The 22,620-nt window shown below is 44.5% G+C and overlaps 1 protein-coding gene across 4 annotated transcripts in view; it reads left to right on the plus strand.

Moving 5' to 3' along the window:
* Window positions 1-22,620, plus strand: part of SV2B (synaptic vesicle glycoprotein 2B) — a 260,779-nt gene that overhangs the window by 96,401 nt on the left and 141,758 nt on the right. Inside the window, exon 1 of one of the 4 annotated variants that reach the window (XM_073653295.1) lies at window positions 17,320-17,652. The exons of 2 other annotated variants lie outside the window; for them this stretch is intronic. The gene's annotated coding sequence lies outside the window, so the exon portion shown is untranslated. Of the gene's footprint in view, window positions 1-17,319; window positions 17,653-22,620 lie in introns of those variants that run through there. One more of the 4 variants, XM_073653293.1, reaches the window with a different exon arrangement.

Below are 22,620 nucleotides of genomic sequence, written 5' to 3' on the forward strand. Positions count from 1 at the left end.
AAACTGACAAACGGGCAAAATACTGATGAAAGTCAGACTGCTTTTTTGCATACAAGAATAATCACTGACTTCTGAATGAAGCCTAAGGCTGGGAGCCCACGTAGCGTTTTTCAAGCGTTTATGCTGCGGAATTTCCGCAGCATAAACGCTTGTGAAACGCTAGGTAATCCGCACCCCATGGTCCCCAAGGGGATTCCGCATGTTCTATGCACATGCTGTGGATTTTTCCGCAGCATGTCATTTAATTTTGCTGAAGCGCAGCGGAACTCCCGCCATTGACTTGCATTGAGATGCATAGAAACCGCGACTGTACATTTGTACAAGCGGCTTCTATGCGTCTCTATGTTCGGATGGTACCCAGTTCAGGAGGAGAGAAGACTCTCATCCAGACCTGGGTACCATTGTACCTGTAAAAAAAGAATAAAATAACAAATAAAGTTTATACTCACCTTTCCGAAGGCTTCTCTCCGAATGCCGGCATCGCTTGAGGACCTGCGGTGACGTCACAGTCATGTGACCGCAGGCCCTTCACCGCTCTGTCTCGCGATATGCCGGTAGCCGGGAACCAGCCAGGAAGCAGCGCTGCAGCCACGCCGGGGCCTCGGGGGTGAGTATAGCTTTATTTGTTTTAATTTTTACGGTTCACACTGTGTAAATCCATGCTGTTTGCATGGATTTATACAGTGTGACCTAGTTGTCAAGCACTTTCCAAGTGATGCTATCGCCTGGAAAGTGCTTGTCAATCTGCACGCGGAAACGCATGTGAATCCGCATGTGGATCCGCATGTATTCCGCAGGAAAAACGCATGCACAATCTGCATGCGTTTTTTCTGTCAGGGAGATGCAGAAATGCTGCAGAAATTTTCTGCTTCATTTCTGCATCGTGGGCATATAGCCTTAGTCAGAATTGTATGTAACTTTCACACATGCTAAAGGGGTTGTCCGCTACTTGGACAACCCTTTGCCATCATTATGTTCCCTCTAAGTAGCCTCTAGAGCAAAATAAAAGATTAAAGGGATTGTCCATAATCTTTCGAAATGATTATAAAATAACAGCTATACTCACATCCGATGCCGGCGCTTTCCACTGGCTCGCCTGAGGATCTTGACACATTGTTAAGCCACAGGAGCACTGCAGTCAAACAGCAGTCGCTTCTCTCTCCCCTCCTTAGGAAAAATCTAACATCTGGAGAAAATGAGAGCTGCAACTGCTCTCTGACCGACTCGAGATTTCACATTTGCCCAAAGGAGGGGAGAGTGAAGCGGTGGCTGTTTGACTGCAGTGCTCCTATGGCATAACAATGTCTCGCGACCCTAGGAAAGCCAGTGCTGACACCGCTGGACAAGCGCCAACACCAGAGGTGAGTATAGCTGTTATTATGTTACATCGGAGGAACATAACGATTGCGAAAGGTTATGGACAATTCCTTTAATATTTTATTTTCTACAGAGGCAGAAATGAATATTCTATGACAAACTTGTCAAAACTTGCAGGTCGACGTTCAGGAGAAGGAAATATTGTCCTATAGCTACGCTCTTTATTAGAGACCATATCTTTTGCCCCTTTCCAACCTTGGTCGTTACCTTCCTGATTCTTTAAGGGAGAAAAGAACAGAATCGAAAAGTTCTGAAACATTTCAGCATGACTTGGGATATTTACCGAGCCTTTAGGAAGTTCGGGAGTTGTCCCATTTTTCTTTGGAGAATTGGCTGGTGTTCTCTACTATCAATGACAACCTGACTTTGATAATGGTTGTACAACTGCGATTTATATACACTCCTCAACGTTAAAATTGCAACACCAATAATGAAAAGTCATTGAATTATGGAGATTACAGGATGAATAGACATGTTAATAATATGCAAAAAAAAAAAAAAAATGGAAACAGAAGTTTTTAAAACACGTTGATTTATTCAGTATCAAGTATGAGTGTCACGCACAGAAATACACACCTTGACTATCAATGAGGTTATTAATAATTGTCTGAGAAATGTTCTCCCACGCTGAATGCATATGGGCAAAAAAAACATCAAAACCCGCTGCTGGCAGCTCACTTTGCAACTGACAACAAATGATGTCACAGATGTGCTACATGGGAGACAAGTGGCTGCAGGCCATGGAAGCACGTTTAGGCCACTCAGGCTGCTCACAGTGGTACAAGCAACATGCAGCCTGGTGTTGTGGTGGTGAAAAAAACAGCTTCTAGGACACTTTGGAGAAATGGCCATACCAATAGTTCCACTACCAAATCAATATAACGCCGACCTGTTAGTGTACCTGGAATAAAGACTAGACGTGTCCAGCTACAGTACATTACATTAAGAAATCTGTAAAAAAAAAGTATATATATAGATATATATACAGTACAGACCAAAAGTTTGGACACACCTTCTCATTTAAAGATTTTTCTGTATTTTCATGACTTTGAAAATTGTACATTCACACTGAAGGCATCAAAACTATGAATTAACACATGTGAAATTACATACTTAACAAAAAAGTGTGAAACAACTGAAAATATGTCTTATATTCTAGGTTCTTCAAAGTAGCCACCTATTGTTTTGATGACTGCTTTGCACACTCTTGGCATTCTCTTGATGAGCTTCAGGAGGTAGTCACCAGAAATGGTTTTCACTTCACAGGTGTGCCTGTCAGGTTTAATAAGTAGGATTTGTTGCCTTATAAATGGGGTTGGGACCATCAGTTGTGTTGTGCAGAAGTCAGGTGGATACACAGCTGATAGTCCTACTGAATAGACTGTTAGAATTTGTATTATGGCAAGAAAAAAGCAGCTAAGTAAAGAAAAACGAGTGGCCATCATTACTTTGAGAAATTAAGGTCAGTCAGTCTGAAAAATTGGGCAAACTTTGAAAGTGTCCCCAAGTGCAGTTGCAAAAACCATCAAGCGCTACAAAGAAGCTGGCTCACATGAGGACCGCCCCAGGAAAGAAAGACCAAGAGTCACCTCTGCTTCTGAGGATAAGTTTATCCGAGTCACCAGTAGTGTTGAGCCACCCCCGTAGTGTTCGAGTTCGGTTCGTCGAACACCCGTGTGTTCGTCGAACTGTTCGTCGAACACCTTCGAACACCGTTAAAACCAATGGCAGGCAAACAAAAACACATAGAAACACATAGAAAACACCTTCAAAGGTGTCCAAAAGCTGACAAACTGCTCAGAAGACACAACTAACACATGGAAAAGTGACAAGTACATATAGTCATGCGAAAAGAAAAGGGGTGGAGGAGTAAAAGGAGGGGGAGACACAGATATAGGCATGTCATGCCCTTCTAAAATCCAAAAAGTGAGAAGCCGACACGTTCAGTCCGCTCCTGCCCGTGCCACCTCCGTGTCGCCGGGTTTGTGCCAGAGCCGCGGTGAACCCTGACGGCCAGCCCCCCTCTCCCAATACTGGTGCCTGTCCGCTGGTGGGTCGAGCGAGCCCCCCTGTGGTGGAGGCAGCTCTAAGCTTTTTAATTTAAATTGTCTCTCTAATTTGAATGAATACACTTTAAATCCATTTACAAGGATCTATTGGAGGGCAAGTCTCATGCCAGCAGCCGCGTAATTCCAGCTCCAGTAGCGTCCACTAAAGCTGCTGCAGTTAAAAAGCTTTTATAAGGATTGAGCTCGGCTGTCCACCGCAAGGCATCCTACTGCCAGTCCCAGCCCCTATGCCTTGGGGTGCTTCCTGATGCTCTTCACTGAGTATCCCGTGGTCCCGAAGCATTTCCTTTGAAAAAATTAAGTGTCCAAACTACAGGTGGTGTAGCTTGCTTAACAGCCGGGATAATCCGCTGACTAGCAGACACTGCTACTAGGCACAAAGTATTTCCTGGGCTAGATGCAGTTAAAAATTTGTAATTAGATACTCTCATTGGATGCTGAGAAAGCATTCCATAGAGTCTCCTGGCACGCCATATATGATTCTCTTAAAAAGCTTGGGGTAGGGGTCTAGGGGACCCTTTTATAGCCAAAATCACAGCCCTGTATCAAAATACGTCACCTAGGCTGAAGGTAAATGGAACTGTAGCACCCTGAGGGCTCGGTTGCTACAGAGGTATTGCACCTCACCCAGAGGTGTGATATCTCACTCTCAGGTAAGGATGGAGTGTGGATCAGGACCCGACACCTGCATGCATTACACCACATTGCCGTGGGGCAGGATGACCAATATGCCTCTGAGATGGGCACGACAGTCCCTGTCCCTGGCTGGAGTGGGGGGAGGGAACACTGAGGAAGGGGAACCCTGTAGTGCAGGAGCAGGGAGGAAGCAGTTCCTGGGTGCATTGAGAAGGGAGTATAAAAGGTGGGCACCATCTTAGTTCAGTGCAGAGAAGTCTGAGCAGAAGTGGCAGGGAGCAGGGGCTCTGCATGAGCTCTGCTCCGGAGGCGGGCCTAGTAACAGAGGCCCAGGCCTGGAAGAGGGAGAAGGAAGGAAGAGGAGCGGAGAAGGCTCCAGGAACGAGGAATGAAGGGATCCCAGGGGTGCGGACGGGCGAGTCGCCACCGCATGCCCGAATCCACCTGCGTGGAGGGGTCAGGCCAAAGGGGGAGACCGGTCCCCGAAACTAGTGGAGGCAGGAAACGACCCTCAGCTAGAAACCGGAGGCTGTGACATTTTATGTGGCGCAGCCCCTCGCTACACCCGCTAGGAAGGCACCACATAGGGTCAGGGAAACTGGCGCCAAGTTTACCAAGAGGAGGCCCGAGGCAGCCGGACAGAAGGGTTGGTAAGAAAGGTCAGACAAAGGACACACAAAGGGGGTCCTGTGAAGCGCTCCAAAGTTATCTGGGAGTTGTCTGAGCCCCTCACCTGGTGAGCACAGTACGACGTGGGCAGCCGTTACCTGCAGACGTGGTCTTGATAATAAGAACTGTGAGTAAAGGCCCTGGACTGCATCACTGACTCCGTGTCGTTACTGCTGCTGCCCTGCACCATCACCCCCATCCTCCGCATACACTGCCCTGAGGCTATACTCCTCCCGTGGGGAGTTATGCTACGCTCTGCTGCACCCACAACACCAGCCTCAGCGGTCTGCCCTGCAGCGGCGGTTCACTCTGACCGCAATCCACGGGTGGCGTAGTCGGACATTTAAACATAAAAACCACATAAATAGTTCCGCCACTGGTTTGACCACCCTGAGCCACGGAACCGAGTCGCCGCCACGAAGACTACAACCACCAGCATCCACCAAAAAGGGTCCGGCTCCGGGTGTCCCAAGGCCCAGGGGGTGCATCAGAACATTTTCATCACCTTTCACAATCACCAATGGGACAAGGCAGGGATGTCCTCTGTCCCCTCTCTTATACATCCTAGTGACGGAGCACCTGCTCTCATCAATTCGCCATAACCCCAATATTAGGTGGATTGAGGTGGGAGGCACCGAGTACAAGTGCTCTCTATTTGCTGATGATGTCCTAGTATATATCACTCAATCACATATATCCATCCATGCTGTTATGGCTGAAATAGATCACTTTGTTACATGGTCAAATTTTAAAATCAATGCAGCGAAGTCTGAGGCCCTCGATGTCTCCCTCCCCAAATCCATATAGGATTCCATCCAGTCCAACTTTCCCTTTGCCTGGCCCTCACAGGGTATCAAATACTTAGGAATTCCTATTCATAGAGACCTCTCCCATCTATGTTATCTTAATTTTGGGCCCTTTATTGAACAACTCCATACAGACCACGGTTGGCAAGTTAGAACTGTAAGATTCACTACGTGAACCACTGGTGTTTTGTGGAAAAGCACATGTACACTGTGTTCCAAATTATTATGCAAAAAGTGTTTAGGAGTGATAAGGGAAGAATTTGTTTGTTTGTCAGTTAAACTCATTGATGGTGATGTGTGTCAGGGCTCTTTATATCACTGTAAGCAATTGCAGACACCTGTGCTAATTAGTTTGGCAGGTGTGTCCAATGAAAGGCAAGACTACTTAAGAAGGCTGTCTCACATTATTAAGCAGCCTACATTTTCTGCCAAAATGGGAAAGAAAAAGGATGTGTCGGCTGCTGAGAAGCAACAAATTGTGGAGTGTTTAGGTCAAGGCATGACTACAATCAACATTGTGCGATGATCAGGATGAAGTGTCTTGGCAATCAAGAAGTATGTAGCTGATTCACAGTACACACGTGTGCGTGCTGATAAGGGCAAATTGAGGACTCTTTCCTACAGGCAATTACGTCAGGTTAAAAGAGCAGCGGCAAAAAAGCCTTGTCATAGCAGCAGACAAGTTTTTGAAGCTGCTGGTGCCTCCAACGTCCCCCGAACAACAAGATGCAGGGTCCTTCAGAGGTTTGCAGCTGTGCATACGCCATCCTGTCGACCTCCTCTATCCACTTCACACAAGCAGAAACGGCTCCAGTGGGCCAAACATTACATGAAGACTGATTTCAAAACTGTTTTGTTCACGGATGAGTGCCGTGCAGCGCTCGATGGTCCAGATGGATGGAGTGGAGGATGGCTGGTTGATGGACACCCCACGCAAACACGGCTACAGCGCCAACAAGGAGGAGGTGGAGTAATGTTTTGGGCTGGAATCATGGGGAGAGAGATTATCGGCCCCTTTAGGATCCCTGAAGGCGCTAAAGATGAACTTCATAATGTATGTGGATTTTCTCAAACAGCACTTCCTGCCATGGTTCAAGAAGAAGAACCGTGTATTTCACAGCAAGATCATTTTTTGCCTGATAATGCACCATCTCATGCTGCACATAAAACATCTGCATCTCTGGCTGATATGGGCATAAAAGGGGACGAACTTATGGTGTGACTCCCATGCTCCCCTGACCTCTACCCCATTCAGAACCTCTGGAGCATCATCAAAAGGAGTGTCTATAATGGCGGGAGGCAGTTCACATGTAAGCAACAGCTCTGGGAGGGTATTCTGTCCTCATGCAAAACAATTGAAGCAGAAACCATCCAAAACCTGACAAATTCAATGGACGAGAGAGTTCAGAAGCTCCTTTCGAACAAGGGGTCCTATGTGAAAATGTAACATCACCTAGAATAAAGTTTTGAGTTGAAAACTGTTTGATTTCAGTTTCTAATAACCTGCTAATGCTTATAATTTCAAAAATGACCATTTTTTTGGTCTTTATTAAAATGAAAAGGTTGATTGAAAGGTTTGGGGGATCTAAGAGTGTGGCAACCCAGTAGTCATGATTACTTCGAATTCTGACAATATGAGGGTCATGTTGCAGGTAGTGCAGCAAGAAGGCCCCAAAATTATTTTCCGCGCTAGATGCAGCTAAAAATTATTATTAATTTTAAATCTGTTGGAGCTTAGTATAGATGGCCTAATAGGATCAGTGCTGCACACTGCTACAAAGCCCAAATTATTTTCCAGTCAAGATACAGATAAACATGACTAGTAATTTTAAATCTGGTGGAGCTTATTATAGATGGCCTAATAGAATCAGTGCTGCACACTGCTACAAAGCCCAAATTATTTTCCAGCCAAGATACAGATAAACATGATTAGTAATTTGAAAGCTTAAAACGGTTGGTAGGGTGATTTTAACCAATCATCAAGCTTTTACTCTCCCCAGGATGACACAGGGGTAGAAAAGTTGTTTCGGATCCATGATTTGTTCATCTTTATGAACGTGAGTCTGTCTACATTATCAGTGGAGAGCCACGTGCGCTTATCTCTCAGCACACCACCAGCAGCGCTGAACACACGTTCAGACAGAACGCTGGCTGCGGGGCATGACAAGATCTCCAAGGCGTAAGTGGCTAGCTCCGGCCATTTATTCAGATTGGAAGCCCAAAAAGAGCAAGGGTCCAGTGACACAGTCATGACTTCAATGTTTACTTGGAGATACTCCTGTACCATCGTCTCTAGGCGTTGACTATGTGTCAGACTTCTTGTCTCCTGTGGCCTTGCAAAGGATGGGCTAAAAAAGTGGTGAAATGATTCCGCAAAATTGATGTTACCAGCAGATACTGTGGTTCTGTTACGGTTTGAGTGCTGAACACTTGACGGTCCCACGGTTGGCAAGTTGGAACTGTGAGATTCACTACGTTCACCACTGGTATTTTGTGGAAAAGCACATGTAAGATTCTGCAACAGTCTCTGCTGATACTCCTGCATGCGTGCATCCCTTTCTATGGCAGGAATAATTTCTGCAAATTTACTTTTGTACCTGGGATCTAACAGTGTGGCAACCCAGTAGTCAGGATTATTTCTAATTCTCACAATTCGAGGGTCATGTTGCAGGTAGTGCAGCAAGAAGGCACTCATGTGTGTTGCGCATCCAGGAGCACCAAGTCCCTGTTGTGTTGGTGGCGAGGTAACAATCATGCTTCCTTCCTCTGTCCTCTCCCCCCAACCTCGCACAACAGAAATGTGATCAAGGTCTCCCTCATCTGATGAGTCTTCCATCAGTTCGTCCTCCACTTCTTCCTGGGCTCCTGCACCTTCCTCACTAGTTTGGCTGCTACCATGCGCCCTGGTAAAACCATCTCCCCCACCCTCACATGCCTGCCGCCTTGGTGCTGCCGACCGTCTGGACCTTGCAGATGTTAGCCCTTCCGCATACAACTCCTCCTCCTCTACTTCCTCCACCTCCTCTTGTGCCACCACCTGACTCCGAATTCTGTTTAACATGTGCTCCAGCATGTAAATCACCGGAATAGTCATGCTGATAATGGCATCGTCAGCACTAAACATCTTCGTCGCCATTTCAAAACTGTGCAGAAGGGTGCATAGGTCCCTGATCTGAGACCACTCCTCCAGCGTGATTTGCCCCACCTCTGGATCTCGTTGGCCCAGGCTATACGTCAGAACGTATTGCACCAGGGCTTGTCGGTGCTGCCACAGTCGCTGCAACATGTGCAGAGTTGAATTCCACTGGGTAGGCACATCGCATTTTAGCCGGTGAAGTGGCAGGCCCAACGACTTCTGTAGAGATGTAAGTCGCTGAGCTGCGGGATGCGAACGGCGGAAGTGAGCACACAGCGACCGTGCCCTCTGCAGAAGGCCATCTAGTCTAGGATAGTGGGCTAAAAATTGCTGGACAACCAGGTTCAACACGTGAGCCATACAAGGCACGTGTGTGACATTGCCCCGGCGAAGGGCCGCACCCAGGTTTGCAGCATTGTCGCACACGGCCTTCCCTGGTTTCAGGTCCAGTGGAGACAACCATTCATGAAATTGGTTCTCCAGAGCTGACCACAACTCCTCAGCTGTGTGACTCACATTTCCCAGACATTTCAAAGTAAAAACCACCTGATGACGTTGAGCCCTACTGCCAGCATAGTAAGGAGGTGTGCAGGATACCTTCTGCGCAGTTAGAAAGCTTGTGGCATGACCAGACAGGCTTTGGGTGCAGGTGGAAGACCGAGAGGAGGTTGAGGAGGCAGAAGCAGTGGAGGAACTTTGACATAAAGAGGATTGACGCACAACTCGTGGGGACGGCAAGACTTGGACAGCAGCCCCTTGTCCTGCTGTCACCATAGTTACCCAGTGCCCAGTCAGCGACATGTAACGCCCCTGTCCATGCCTACTCGTCCAAGTGTCTGTGGTGAAATGCACCCTGTCACACACAGAGTTTCTCAAAGAAGCGGTGATGTTGTGTGCGACATGCTGGTGGAGCGCAGGCACACCTTTCTTTGAGAAGTAGTGCCGACTGGGCATCTGGTACTGGGGCACTGCGACGGACATAAGGTCTCGAAAATCCTCTGTGTCCACCAGGCGGAAAGGCAGCATTTCTGTAGCCAAGAGCTTGCAGATGGTGAAATTCAACCTCTTAGCTTTCTCATGGCTAGGAGGAAATGGTCTTTTACTTGTCCACATCTGAGGGACCGAGGGCTGGCTATTGTGCTTAGACGGGGTTGATAAGGGTGTCCCCGGCAAACTGTCGGTCTGTGAGGAAGATGCAGGCGGACATGTTAGGTTGCCTTGATCCAAAGGTGGTGCTATCGATGTCGGACAGCGCTCAACACCAGCTGGTGTTACCACCTCCAAAGAAAATGATGACCTGCCAATCACGCTGGCTGTTGCGGGTAAAGAGGTTGCAGGTCTGCGCTCCAAAACAGGTGTGACTGCTGTCCCCCCAGTCACAGAGGATGAAGAGGCCGCGGATGCACAAGATATGGCAGACGGTGGTTGGACCGGCCGGCTAGGCCGCATTGTAGCACACTGAGCTTCCCACTGCAACTTATGCTTCATGTCCATGTGGCGGTTCATGCATGAAGTACTCAAACTATGTATTTTTTGGCCTCTACTTAGCTTTTGCTGACAAATGTTACAGATAACACGAGTTGGGTCATCTTTATCGATCTGAAAAAATGCCCAGGCTATGCAAGGCTTAGCACCCATCCGACCTGAAGAGCCACCACGACTTGTGGTGAGAGGCAGAGTTGTGTTTGAGGATGCAGTTGTTGACGTGCTTCCAGTACTACGTCTCTGTCCAGGAAGGCGCAACCTGACCTCGTCGTCACTAGCATCTTCCTCCACCTCCTCTGCTGACCTCATCTCTTGGCTGACTGTGGGTTGACAGTAAGTGGGATCTCCAACCTCATCATCATCACCCTGTGCGTTATCACACCCGTCGTCCTCAGAGCCAACCTGTTACTGCCCTGACAAAAAACTAAAGTTGTCGCTCCAATCAGGTATTTGAGTCTCATCATCGTCTTCCTCATTGTCTCCACCGACAGGAGTTACAGTTTGGGAATGAAGGTCTACATTATGGTCAGAACCTTCTGCGTCTGGTCCTGGATCCAACTCATAAAGATTCTGGGCATCAGTGCAGATCATTTCCTCGTCTGGATTCACAGAAGCGCTGGAGTCGACCTCTGATTCCCAGGCTATAGTATGAGTAAACAGCTCTGCAGACTCAACCATCTGTTCTACCTCATACTCAGACGGGCAGCTGGAGATTTGGGAGCTGTGAGGAAGCAAGTGCGATTGGGGTGACACCTTTGAGGACTGGAGTATTTGTGATGTTGAAGTTGATGTGGAGGAGAGCCCACTTAAAGGAGCACTTGATATCCGTTGAAGCACCTGCTGTTTTTGTGCCTCATCTGGAATTTGTAGCGATTGGCGTGGCCGTAAGAAAGGGATCTTATCACATTGTCCGCTAAAAGAAGTAGACATTTTAGTTTGGCTGGAAGATGGTCTTTCTTCTGCAGATGTTACTGTTGCTTTAACACCTACCCCACGGACACAACCTTTTTTCCCCTTCCCAACACGCCTATTCCCCTTTCCACCAGCAGCAGGCCTTTTTCCACTCATTTTGGTGGTTAACTAATTCACAACTCTGGAGTTGTTTGCACAAAAAAACAATGGATGGGAACCGAGCGGAGCTGAGTGGCCAAACTGTGGTATTAGGCCAAAACTATTGGCTGGGTTAGATGCAGAAAAAAATTATATTCAATTTGCAACCTGATGGAGGTCAGTATAGATGGACTAATAGAACAAGTCCCACACACAGCTAGAAGCCCAAATATTTTTTCAGAGGTAGATGCAGAAAAAAATTGTATTCAGTTTGCAACCTGATGGAGGTCAGTATAGATGGACTAATAGAACAAGTCCTACACACAGCTAGAAGCCCAAATATTTTTTCAGAGGTAGATGTAGAAAAAATATATATTCAGTTTGCAACCTGATGGAGGTCAGTATAGATGGACTAATAGAGAAAGTCCCACACACTGCTAGAAGCCCAAATATTTTTTCAGAGCTAGATGCAGACAAAAAATTATTTTTAATTTGCAACCTGATGGAGGTCAGTATAGATGGACTAATAGAGAAAGTCCCACACACTGCTAGAAGGCCAAATATTTTTTCAGAGCTAGATGCAGAAAAAAATTATATTCAGTTTGCAACCTGATGGAGGTCTGTATAGATGGATTAATAGAACAAGTCCCACACACAGCTAGAAGCCCAAATATTTTTTCAGAGGTAGATGCATAAAAAAATTATATTCAGTTTGCAACCTGATGGAGGTCTGTATAGATGGATTAATAGAACAAGTCCCACACACAGCTAGAAGCCCAATATTTTTTCAGAGGTAGATGCAGAAAAAAAATCTATTCAGTTTGCAACCTGATGGAGGTCAGTATAGATGGACTAATAGAGAAAGTCCCACACACTGCTAGAAGGCCAAATATTTTTTCAGAGCTAGATGCAGACAAAAAATTATTTTTAATTTGCAACCTGATGGAGGTCAGTATAGATGGACTAATAGAGAAAGTCCCACACACTGCTAGAAGGCCAAATATTTTTTCAGAGCTAGATGCAGATATAAATTATTTTTAATTTGCAACCTGATGGAGGTCAGTATAGATGGACTAATAGAGAAAGTCCCACACACTGCTAGAAGGCCAAATATTTTTTCAGAGCTAGATGCAGATAAAAATTATTTTTAATTTGCAACCTGATGGAGGTCAGTATAGATGGACTAAGATAGAAAGTCCCACACACTGCTAGAAGGCCAAATATTTTATCAGAGCTAGATGCAGAAAAAAATTATATTCAGTTTGCAACCTGATGGAGGTCAGTATAGATGGACTAATAGAACAAGTCCCACACACTGCTAGAAGCCCAAATATTTTTTCAGAGCTAGATGCAGAAAAAAATTATATTCAATTTGCAACCTGATGGAGGTCAGTATAGATGGACTAATAGAATGATGCTATGCCCAAAAGATTTTACTTCACTAGGTGCAGTAAAAAAATTGGTATTCTATACACAGGTGGTATATCTTGCAACACAGATAGGCTACTCCACTGACTAACACACTCTGCAATAGGCCAAATAGGATTAGCTTTGCTAGATTCAGCCAAATGCTGTGAAAAAAACTTGCACAGCACTGTCACAGACCTGCCTGGCAAAAACTGATAAGAACTGATGTAACCTAGTCCTGAAAAGGACTGCAATTACAATTAGTCTTTACTCCCACAATCTATCTATTTAAGAGCACAGACCTGCCTGATGAAAGTCGTAGGAAATGCTGTAACCTAGTCCTTAAAAGGACTGCAATCACAACTATTCCCTACTCCCAAGCTATCTGTAGATTTGTGCGAAAATTGGCTTGAAATTAACAAGGTATAGCGCACACAGCAACAGCGGTGCCGTCTAACACGCAGCTGCAGCAGTGAGAAAATGGTGGCGACGGGGAAAATGGCTTGGTCTTATAGGGCAAGGACATGTGACATACACTGCCAATGACACATGCCCTTGCTTGTGTGAAAAAAAGCACTTCGCTCCGTGTGTGCGCTGCTGATAGGCTGACAGATTGCACCTCCCCACTGTAAATGCGGGAAAGAGAAAAAAAATGGAGATCTTCATTATTCCTGCAGAGATCCATCCCCTGCCCCTCCCCCCACCCCGCTGTACACTCAAACTGCGTATTAACATTAATTTTCATCATTACTGAGAAAAAATCCAGTTATGATTTTGGTGCACGAACAGTTATCGAACATAACCTCGAACAGCCGAATTTTTCTCAAATCGTTCGTGTTCGCCGAACGGCTCGAACACCGCCCAAAACAGCTCAAATTTGAGATTGGCGAACAGTTCGAGTCGAACAATGCTCATCTCTAGTCACCAGCCTCAGAAATCGCAGGTTAACAGCAGCTCAGATTAGAGACCAGGTCAATGCCACACAGAGTTCTACAGCAGACACATCTCTACAACAACTGTTAAGAGGAGACTTTGTGCAGCAGGCCTTCATGGTAAAATAGCTGCTAGGAAACCACTGCTAAGGACAGGCAACAAGCAGAAGAGACTTGTTTGGGCTAAAGAACACAAGGAATGGACATTAGACCAGTGGAAATCTGTGCTTTGGTCTGATGAGTCCAAATTTGAGATCTTTGGTTCCAACTACCGTGTCTTTGTGCGATGCAGAAAAGGTGAACAGATGGACTCTACTTGCCTGGTTCCCACCGTGAAGCATGGAGGAGGAGGTGTGATGGTGTGGGGGTGCTTTTCTTGTGACATTGTTGGGGATTCATTCAAAATTGAAGGCATACTGAACCAGCATGGCTACCACAGCATCTTGCAGAGGCATGCTATTCCATCCGGTTTGCGTTTAGTTGGACCATCATTTATTTTTCAACAGGACAATGACCCCAAACACACCTCCAGGCTGAGTAAGAGCTATTTGACCAAGTAGGAGAGTGATGGGGTGCTACGCCAGATGACCTGGCCTCCACAGTCACCAGACCTGAACCCAATCGAGATGGTTTGGGGTGAGCTGGACTGCAGAGTGAAGGCAAAAGAGCCAACAAGTGCTAATCATCTCTGGGAACTCCTTCAAAATTGTTGGAAGACCACTACCTCTTGAACTTCATGAAGAGAATGCCAAGAGTATGCAAAGCAGTCATCAAAGCAAAAGGTGGCTACTTTGAAGAACCTAGAATATAAGACATATTTTCAGTTGTTTCACACTTTTTTTGTTTTGTATATAATTCCACATGTGTTAATTCATAGTTTTGATGCCTTCAGTGTGAATGTACAATTTTTAAAGTCATGAAAATACAGAAAAATCTTTAAATGAGAAGGTGTGTCCAAACTTTTGGTCTATACTGTATATATATATATATATATATATATATATATACAGTATAGACCAAAAGTTTGGACACACCTTTTCGTTTAAAGATTTTTCAGTGTTTTCATGACTATGAAAATTGAACATTCACACTGAAGGCATCAAAACTATGAATTAACACATGTGGAATTATATACAAAACAAAAAAAGTGTGAAACAACTGAAAATATGTCTTATATTCTAGGTTCTTCAACGTAGCCACCTTTTGCTTTAATGACTGCTTTGCACACTCTTGGCATTCTCTTGATGAGCTTCAAGTGGTAGTCACTGGAAATGGTTTTAACTTCACAGGTGTGCCCTGTCAGGTTTAATAAGTGGGATTTCTTGCCTTATAAATGGGGTTGGGACCATCAGTTGTGTTGTGCAGAAGTCTGGTCGAAACACAGCTGATAGTCCTACTGAATAGACTATTAGAATTTGTATTATGGCAAGAAAAAAGCAGCTAAGTAAAGAAAAAGGAGTGGCCATCATTACTTTAAGAAATGAAGGTCAGTCAGTGCGAAAAATTGGGAAAACTTTGAAAGTGTCCCCAAGTGCAGTTGCAAAAACCATCAAGAGCTACAAAGTAACTGGCTCACATGAGGACCGCCCCAGGAAAGGAAGACCAAGAGTCACCTCTGCTTCTGAGGATAAGTTTATCCGAGTCACCAGTCTCAGAAATCGCAGGTTAACAGCAGCTCAGATTAGAGACCAGGTCAATGCCACACAGAGTTCTAGCAGCAGACACATCTCTTCAACAACTGTTAAGAGGAGACTTTGTGCAGCAGGCCTTCATGGTAAAATAGCTGCTAGGAAACCACTGCTAAGGACAGGCAACAAGCAGAAGAGACTTGTTTGGGCTAAAGAACACAAGGAATGGACATTAGACCAGTGGAAATATGTGCTTTTGGTCTGATGAGTCCAAATTTGAGATCTTTGGTTCCAACCACCGTGTCTTTGTGCGATGCAGAAAAGGTGAACGGATGGACTCTGCATGCCTGGTTCCCACTGTGAAGCATGGAGGAGGGGGTGTGATGGTGTGGGGGTGCTTTGCTGGTGACACTGTTGGGGATTTATTCAAAATTGAAGGCATACTGAACCAGCATGGCTACCACAGCATCTTGCAGCGGCATGCTATTCCATCCGGTTTGCGTTTAGTTGGACCATCATTTATTTTTCAACAGGACAATGACACCAAACACACCTCCAGGCTGTGTAAGGGCTATTTGACCAAGAAGGAGAGTGATGGGGTGCTACGCCAGAGGACCTCGCCTCCACAGTCACCAGACCTGAACCCAATCGAGATGGTTTGGGGTGAGCTGGAGCGCAAAGTGAAGGCAAAAGGGCCAACAAGTGCTAAGCATCTCTGGGAACTCCTTCAAGCTTGTTGGAAGACCATTTTCGGTGACTACCTCTTGAAGCTCATCAAGAGGTAGTCTGGTCTGTACTATATATCTATCTATCTATCTATCTATCTATCTATCTATCTATCTATATATAGTTTCTTTTGTTGCCATCTTCTTGCTTTTATTTTTTTTGTCGATGCAGCTATGTGAAGGCTTGCTTTTTGCATCCTGAGCTCATGTTTTTGTTGACACCATTTTGAAGTACATATGACATTTTGATTGCTGTTTGTTTTATTTTTTAGGGGAAATGTGATGATGACCAAAAAATGGCAATTCTTGCGTGTTTTTTTTTTCTACGGAATTTAATGTGCAACCTAAGTAATTTTGTATATTGATATAAAGGACTTTTACAGAAACAACAATACCAAATGTTTCTTTTTTATTTTTTAATTTCTTTATTTTTGAAGTGGGAAAAGTTGGGTGACTTAAACTGTTACATATTTTTTATTTTTTGAAATATATTTTAAAACATTTATTTTTTAGTCCCCATTGAACATCTACTACATATTGTAATACCACTGTATTTTAATATATACAGAAATCAGCTCACAGAAGGACTAAGATTGCAATTTCTGGAGCCTTAGATAGGCCACCGACTGCCACAGTAACCCATCAGTTCCCTGATATCACATAATCAATGTTACTTAGTTACTGTTCTCAGGGATTGACAGTGGCATATAAAAGATTAAACTTTAGCGATCGGAGCAAGCTCCTGTTGCTGCAGCTATACTCAGATGCCGGCTATGTAACACAGCCGGCATCCACCTGGTATGAAACAGTCCCAGCTCCTGAGGGCAGCTTCATACTTTTTTTAGCAACATATGACAAAAATGTACCTCATAGGTCGTCAAGGAGTTAAAGCATATCAGTTTTTTGGTTTACTGGGTTCCATTTTAGCTGGATGACTAGTAGACACGGGATCTCAGCCTATGATACATGCATGATTGGGTTCAACCTGAACATTTCTGATTTTGAAATGAAAGATCTTTATAAAAGTTCAACCTCCATTTTACACATCTACAGACGATTTCTTGTTACGGATGATAACAAAAAAATATTGACTTTCATCTTAAATTTTACCTGCCTGGCCACCATAGTTAGATATTGATTTGACCCAATTTCACTGTGACGATTCATTATCCTAAAGCCTTTTTCTGCTGTGATATTAAATGTTCATTGCCTGCGATTTCTGCCGGATATACAGATAAGGTAGAAAAAAGTCATGTTAATATAAATATTGTATAACCGCAATTGTTAATTTTCACATTAACTTCTATGTTCACGTCCTGCTCGGTGTACTGTGCATTATCCGTTCTCTCTTTAACTTAAAAGTCATCACATCTGTCATGTTAGCAATCCGCCTCCCCCTCCCTCCATCTGCTCCTCCAGTCCCTGCCTCCCCTGAGCCTCAGTGCTTGTTTTATGTGTGTGTGCCATACAGGCTGATGGACTCTTCCATTCCTCGTATCCCGGTGATGCCTGGATATGCTATTACACTGGGATGATCGGCTTGGTTCTCAAGAGCTGTACACTTAATCTTAGGCTTGTGATTTGCTCGGGGCACGGCACCCTCTGAAGGACCTCTCTCAATGGCACCTCAACAATAAAAAGGTGGATTTCCAAGAACAGTGGAATTCATTACTCGTCGTTACATCCGGTAGGAATCACATCTTGTCCGTATCAGATTTTTGCATATAATCAGGTAATAGTAATAAATATGCTTGGCCTGGTTCACTAAGCTCCTGGGCAGCGCCAGGTAGTTTGCTGATTTGCTTCTCAGTTAAGTATAAATAGTACATGCACTTCTTAAAGGAGAGATTAATGGGAAGGGTATTTTATTTGATCCCGGGAGTAATGGTTTATGTTTTTTTCATGTCAATGCATTACTGTACTTTAGTCTTAGCAGAACACATCATGCCATGTATGCTGTATACAGTATTTATTATCATATGGGTGCAGGAATCTCATAAAGTTGGTGCCTATATGGGCACTAGATCATAAGTATATTATATTGTAAATGTGGTAGTTGTATAATTAGGTCAGTAGTATAAAGTATTAATCAAAGGTTGCAATGTGTGGGATTCTGGAAGTGTATGTAGGAGAAACACACATTGTGAAATCACTTCTTAGGCCCTGGGCATTGTGGGGTAATACAGTCCAACCTCCAAAAAAAAATAAAGAGAAGGACCACCACCATATATTATGTATATACGCCATCCTCAAGCCACCCCTCAATATATGTATATGCACTACCTTTAAGTCACCCCTCCCTAGAAGATCCATTTACAATGCAATTTTTGCTGGTCTTGGTCCTTCTTAGGACCTGAGAATTGTGGGTTAATGTTTATATATAGTGCAACCTCCCAAAAAAAGAGCTTATTTTCTATAAGATGTTTTGAGGACCACCATATATTATGTATATGCACCACCTTTAAGTCACCCCTCCCTAGAAGATCCATTTACAGTGCAATTTTTGGGGGTCTTGGTCCTTCTTAGGACCTGGGGTAATGTTTATATATAGTGCAACCTTCCCCAAAAAAGAGAGAAGAACATCCCCTTATCCAGAGCTGATTTTCTATAAGATGTTTTGAGGACCACCATATATTATGTATACGTGCCATCTTCATGCCACCGCGCCCTAGAAGATCTATTTACAATGCAATTTTTGGTGGTTGTCTCAATGGATTTTGGCATAATTACATTTCTTCCAACTTCTTTATTAAATGATCGATCCTCCCATGGTCCAGTAACTACAATGCCCTAGACACACAATTTCCTGTAGATTGTATCTTGCTGTAACCTTTGTATATTAATATTACCTGGCATCCACTTATCTGGGAGATGCTGCCTGGTCATAATCTGATACTGAAATGCTGTCTGGCTGTGTATGCTGATCAGATTTACCAGAATTACTTCTTTTATTTTGCATTTGTGAATTAAATATTAACCCCTTTTATAACAGTTTTGACTTAAATTCTGTACTAATCCGTCATTAATTTCAATATGCATAATAGATAACAGGAGAGTTCACAGCACAGTTATAAAGGCAACTAGAAAACAGTATATCCCCTCTATTAATATTATTGTCATGATTTGGATTATTTGACCACTTTGCCCTTTATGTGATCTAATATCGACATTCACATACCAATCAGTGTTTTTGAAAGAAAGTGATACTATTATGTGCAAGTGAGAGAATAGCACAGACGTGACCAGTTATTATCTGTGGAAAACCTCAGTATGACTTGGGGCTTGTTCACATTCTTGCAGTGTTTTTTTTTCCAAGCGTTTTTACCGAGGAAGTGTTTTACAGTACCAGCAAAGAGAAGGAGATTTCTGAAATCCCATTCACGTGCTGCTTTTTTTTTTTCCTTGCAGATTTAAACCTTTAAAGCATTTTTCAGATCTGCAGCATGTCTACTCTTTCAGCATTTTGCTATGTTTTTCACCTATTCAAATGAATGGGAAAAAAAGGAAGTAAAAATACATAAAAACTGCACGCAAAAACTATTTTTTCCTGCCAACACAGAGAAATCTGATGCAAATTTGAAACGTGTGCACATACCCCAACTGGAGTTTTTCATATGTTACTTTTTCAATGGATTCATAATATATCAGAATAAAAGCTCAGTCGTTATTTAACCGGTTCAGGACCGCCCACTGTACATAAATGTCGGCGCTGCCCGGGCTCTGTGCAGCGCCGACGTTTAAAAATGGTGGGTGGTCCCGCAGCGCTCAGGGCCCCCAGGGTCCTGCTAGCGCTGCGGTACCGGTTCAGAGCGATAGCTCTGACATGTGGCATCATGGGGACCTGAATGGATCAGGTCCCCATGATGTTAACCTGTTCCTATCTTCTAGATGCCGCGATCCATAGCGATCGCGGCATTTAAAAGATAGTAACAGCTGGTGGTCGGCGATCGGGACCCCCCACATACCTCAGGAGCGGCGGGGATCCCGGTACTGTGACCTCTGACATCATTGAGACCTGATTGGCTCAGGTCTCGATGATGTCAGCGTCACACCAGCCAATCAGAGAGATCACCAGGGAAGTTTGTTTTAGCAACAAACTTTCCTGGGCGATCTGCCTGATAAATACACTGTTTCTCCTCCGATCTCAGTGAGAGAGCAGAGGAGAAACAGTGTGACAAGAGCTGTGTCAGCCTTGCCACTGTGAAAGTAAAAAAAATAAAATAAAAAAGAAAGTAAGAGTTAGGGTTAGTGAGTCTGTCAGATCAGTCAGTCCTGTCAGATCAGTCCTGTCAGATCTGTCAGTCAGTCAGTCCTGTCAGATCTATCAGTCAGTCAGTCCTGTCAGATCTATCAGTCAGTCAGTCCTGTCAGATCAGTCAGTCAGTCCTGTCAGATCAGTCAGTCAGTCCTGTCAGATCTATCAGTCAGTCAGTCCTGTCAGATCTATCAGTCAGTCAGTCCTGTCAGATCAGTCAGTCAGTCCTGTCAGATCAGTCAGTCCTGTCAGATCTGTCAGTCAGTCAGTCCTGTCAGATCTGTCAGTCAGTCAGTCCTGTCAGATCTGTCAGTCAGTCAGTCAGTCCTGTCAGATCTGTCAGTCAGTCAGTCAGTCCTGTCAGATCTGTCAGTCAGTCAGTCCTGTCAGTCAGTCCTGTCAGATCAGTCCAGTCAGTCAGTCCTGTCAGATCAGTCCAGTCAGTCAGTCCTGTCAGATCTGTCAGTCAGTCAGTCCTGTCAGATCTGTCAGTGAGTCAGTCCTGTCAGATCAGTCAGTCCTGTCAGGTCAGTCAGTCCTGTCAGGTCAGTCAGTCCTGTCAGATCAGTCCCGTCCATTCAGTCCGGTCCGTTCAGTCCAGTCAAAAAATCTAAAAATAAAATGGCCCGTCAGACTTATACCGCAGAGGAGGTGTATGCCCTGCTGTGTTCTGACACTGATGACAGCGCAATCTCAGATGGCGATGTGGATTTTGAGGGCTTTAGTAGCGGCGACACTGAGAGCTCAGAAATGAGCAGTGATTCTGGTCCATCCTCAAGCCCAAGGACCAGTACAACAATAGGGGCAAATAGCGCTACTGGAGAAACGTCTCCAAATCAGGGAACACTGCCCAGTACAAGCGCTGTCCCTGCTACTAGTGAATTGGCGCACGCCAGTGTACAAGGGGCTTTGCCACATGATCTAGCATTTCCCAGATGGGAGGCTTCGGATTCGGCTGCTCCATTCAGCCCTGATTTCAACGCCACTCCTGGTATAAATGTGGAGGTGGAAGATTTTGGACCAATTCATTTTTTTAATTTGTTTTTTACAGACAGCTTGCTAGAGCATATTGTCGTGCAAACAAATTTATATGCATCCCAATTCATAAGCCAGAATCCCCGATCTTACTATGCTAGGGCAAATTTATGGACACCAACTAATGTCCCGGAAATAAAAAAATTTTTAGGACTTACATTTGCCATGGGGCTTGTTAAAAAACCGAGCATTCGATCCTACTGGTCCAACCACCCTGTTCAAGCCACCCCTATGTTTTCAGTCATTCTGCCTAGGACTCGTTATGAAATGCTCATGCGGTTTTGGCATTTTAACGACAATAGTCAATGCCTGCCCAGAAATGCCCCAGAACATGACAGGTTATATAAAATTAGACCCATCATTGAAAATTTGTCAGAAAAATTCTTAAGCCTCTACACCCCAACACAAAATATTTCTATAGATGAGTCCCTTGTAAAATTCAAAGGAAGACTGCACCTCAAGCAATTTATCCCATCTAAAAGGGCAAGGTTTGGAATAAAGATCTATAAAATGTGCGAAAGTTCAACCGGATACACATCCGCTTTCCGCATATATGAGGGGAAAGACAGCCAACTAAACCCACCAGGATGCCCTACTTATCTGGGGACATTTCCAAAAATTGTTTGGGAGCTGATAAGTCCATTTTTTCAAAAAGGCTACAATCTATATGTGGACAATTATTACACCAGCATACCCCTATTTAAAAGTCTGGTTGAACACAACATCGGGGCTTGTGGGACCATCCGTAAAAACCGTCAGGGGTTTCCACAACCATTGGTCAACCAAAAGTTCCAAAAGGGGCAGTCAGGGGCTGTACGCAACGGAGAGCTGCTTGCCCTGAAATATAGGGATAAGAGGGATATTTTTGTCCTCAGCTCGATCCACACAGATGCCACAAGGGCCACTGTAGAACTAGGATCCACCACTCCGAAGCAAAAACCTGTGTCAGTCATTGACTACAACAAACACATGGGGGGTGTGGACCTTGCAGACCAGGTTCTACAGCCATACCAGGTATCAAGAAAGTCCTATACCTGGTATAAAAAGTTGGTTATCTATTTGTTTCAGGTGGCCACATACAATTCTTTTGTGTTGTACAAAAAAGCAGGAAATTCAGATCCTTTTCCTGATTATCAAGAAAAGGTCATTGAAAATCTTGTCTTTCAAGTGTTAGCCCCGCTCATCCATTAGAATCTGAGGATGTGAAAAGACTCACTGAGCGACATTTTATTGCACTTATTCCAGCAACGGAAACAAGAAGGAACCCCCAGAAAAGATGTCGTGTATGTACTAAGAGAGGAATGAGGCGTGATACCCGCTACTATTGCCCACAATGCCCATCATTGCCAGCCTTATGCGTCACTGACTGCTTTAAAATCTACCACACAGAACCACGTTTTTAAACTGTAA

The sequence above is a fragment of the Phyllobates terribilis genome, unplaced genomic scaffold (assembly GCF_046119375.1).
Source record: "Phyllobates terribilis strain yellow unplaced genomic scaffold, ASM4611937v1 Scaffold_11__3_contigs__length_659146591, whole genome shotgun sequence".
Taxonomy (NCBI): Eukaryota; Metazoa; Chordata; class Amphibia; order Anura; family Dendrobatidae; genus Phyllobates; species Phyllobates terribilis.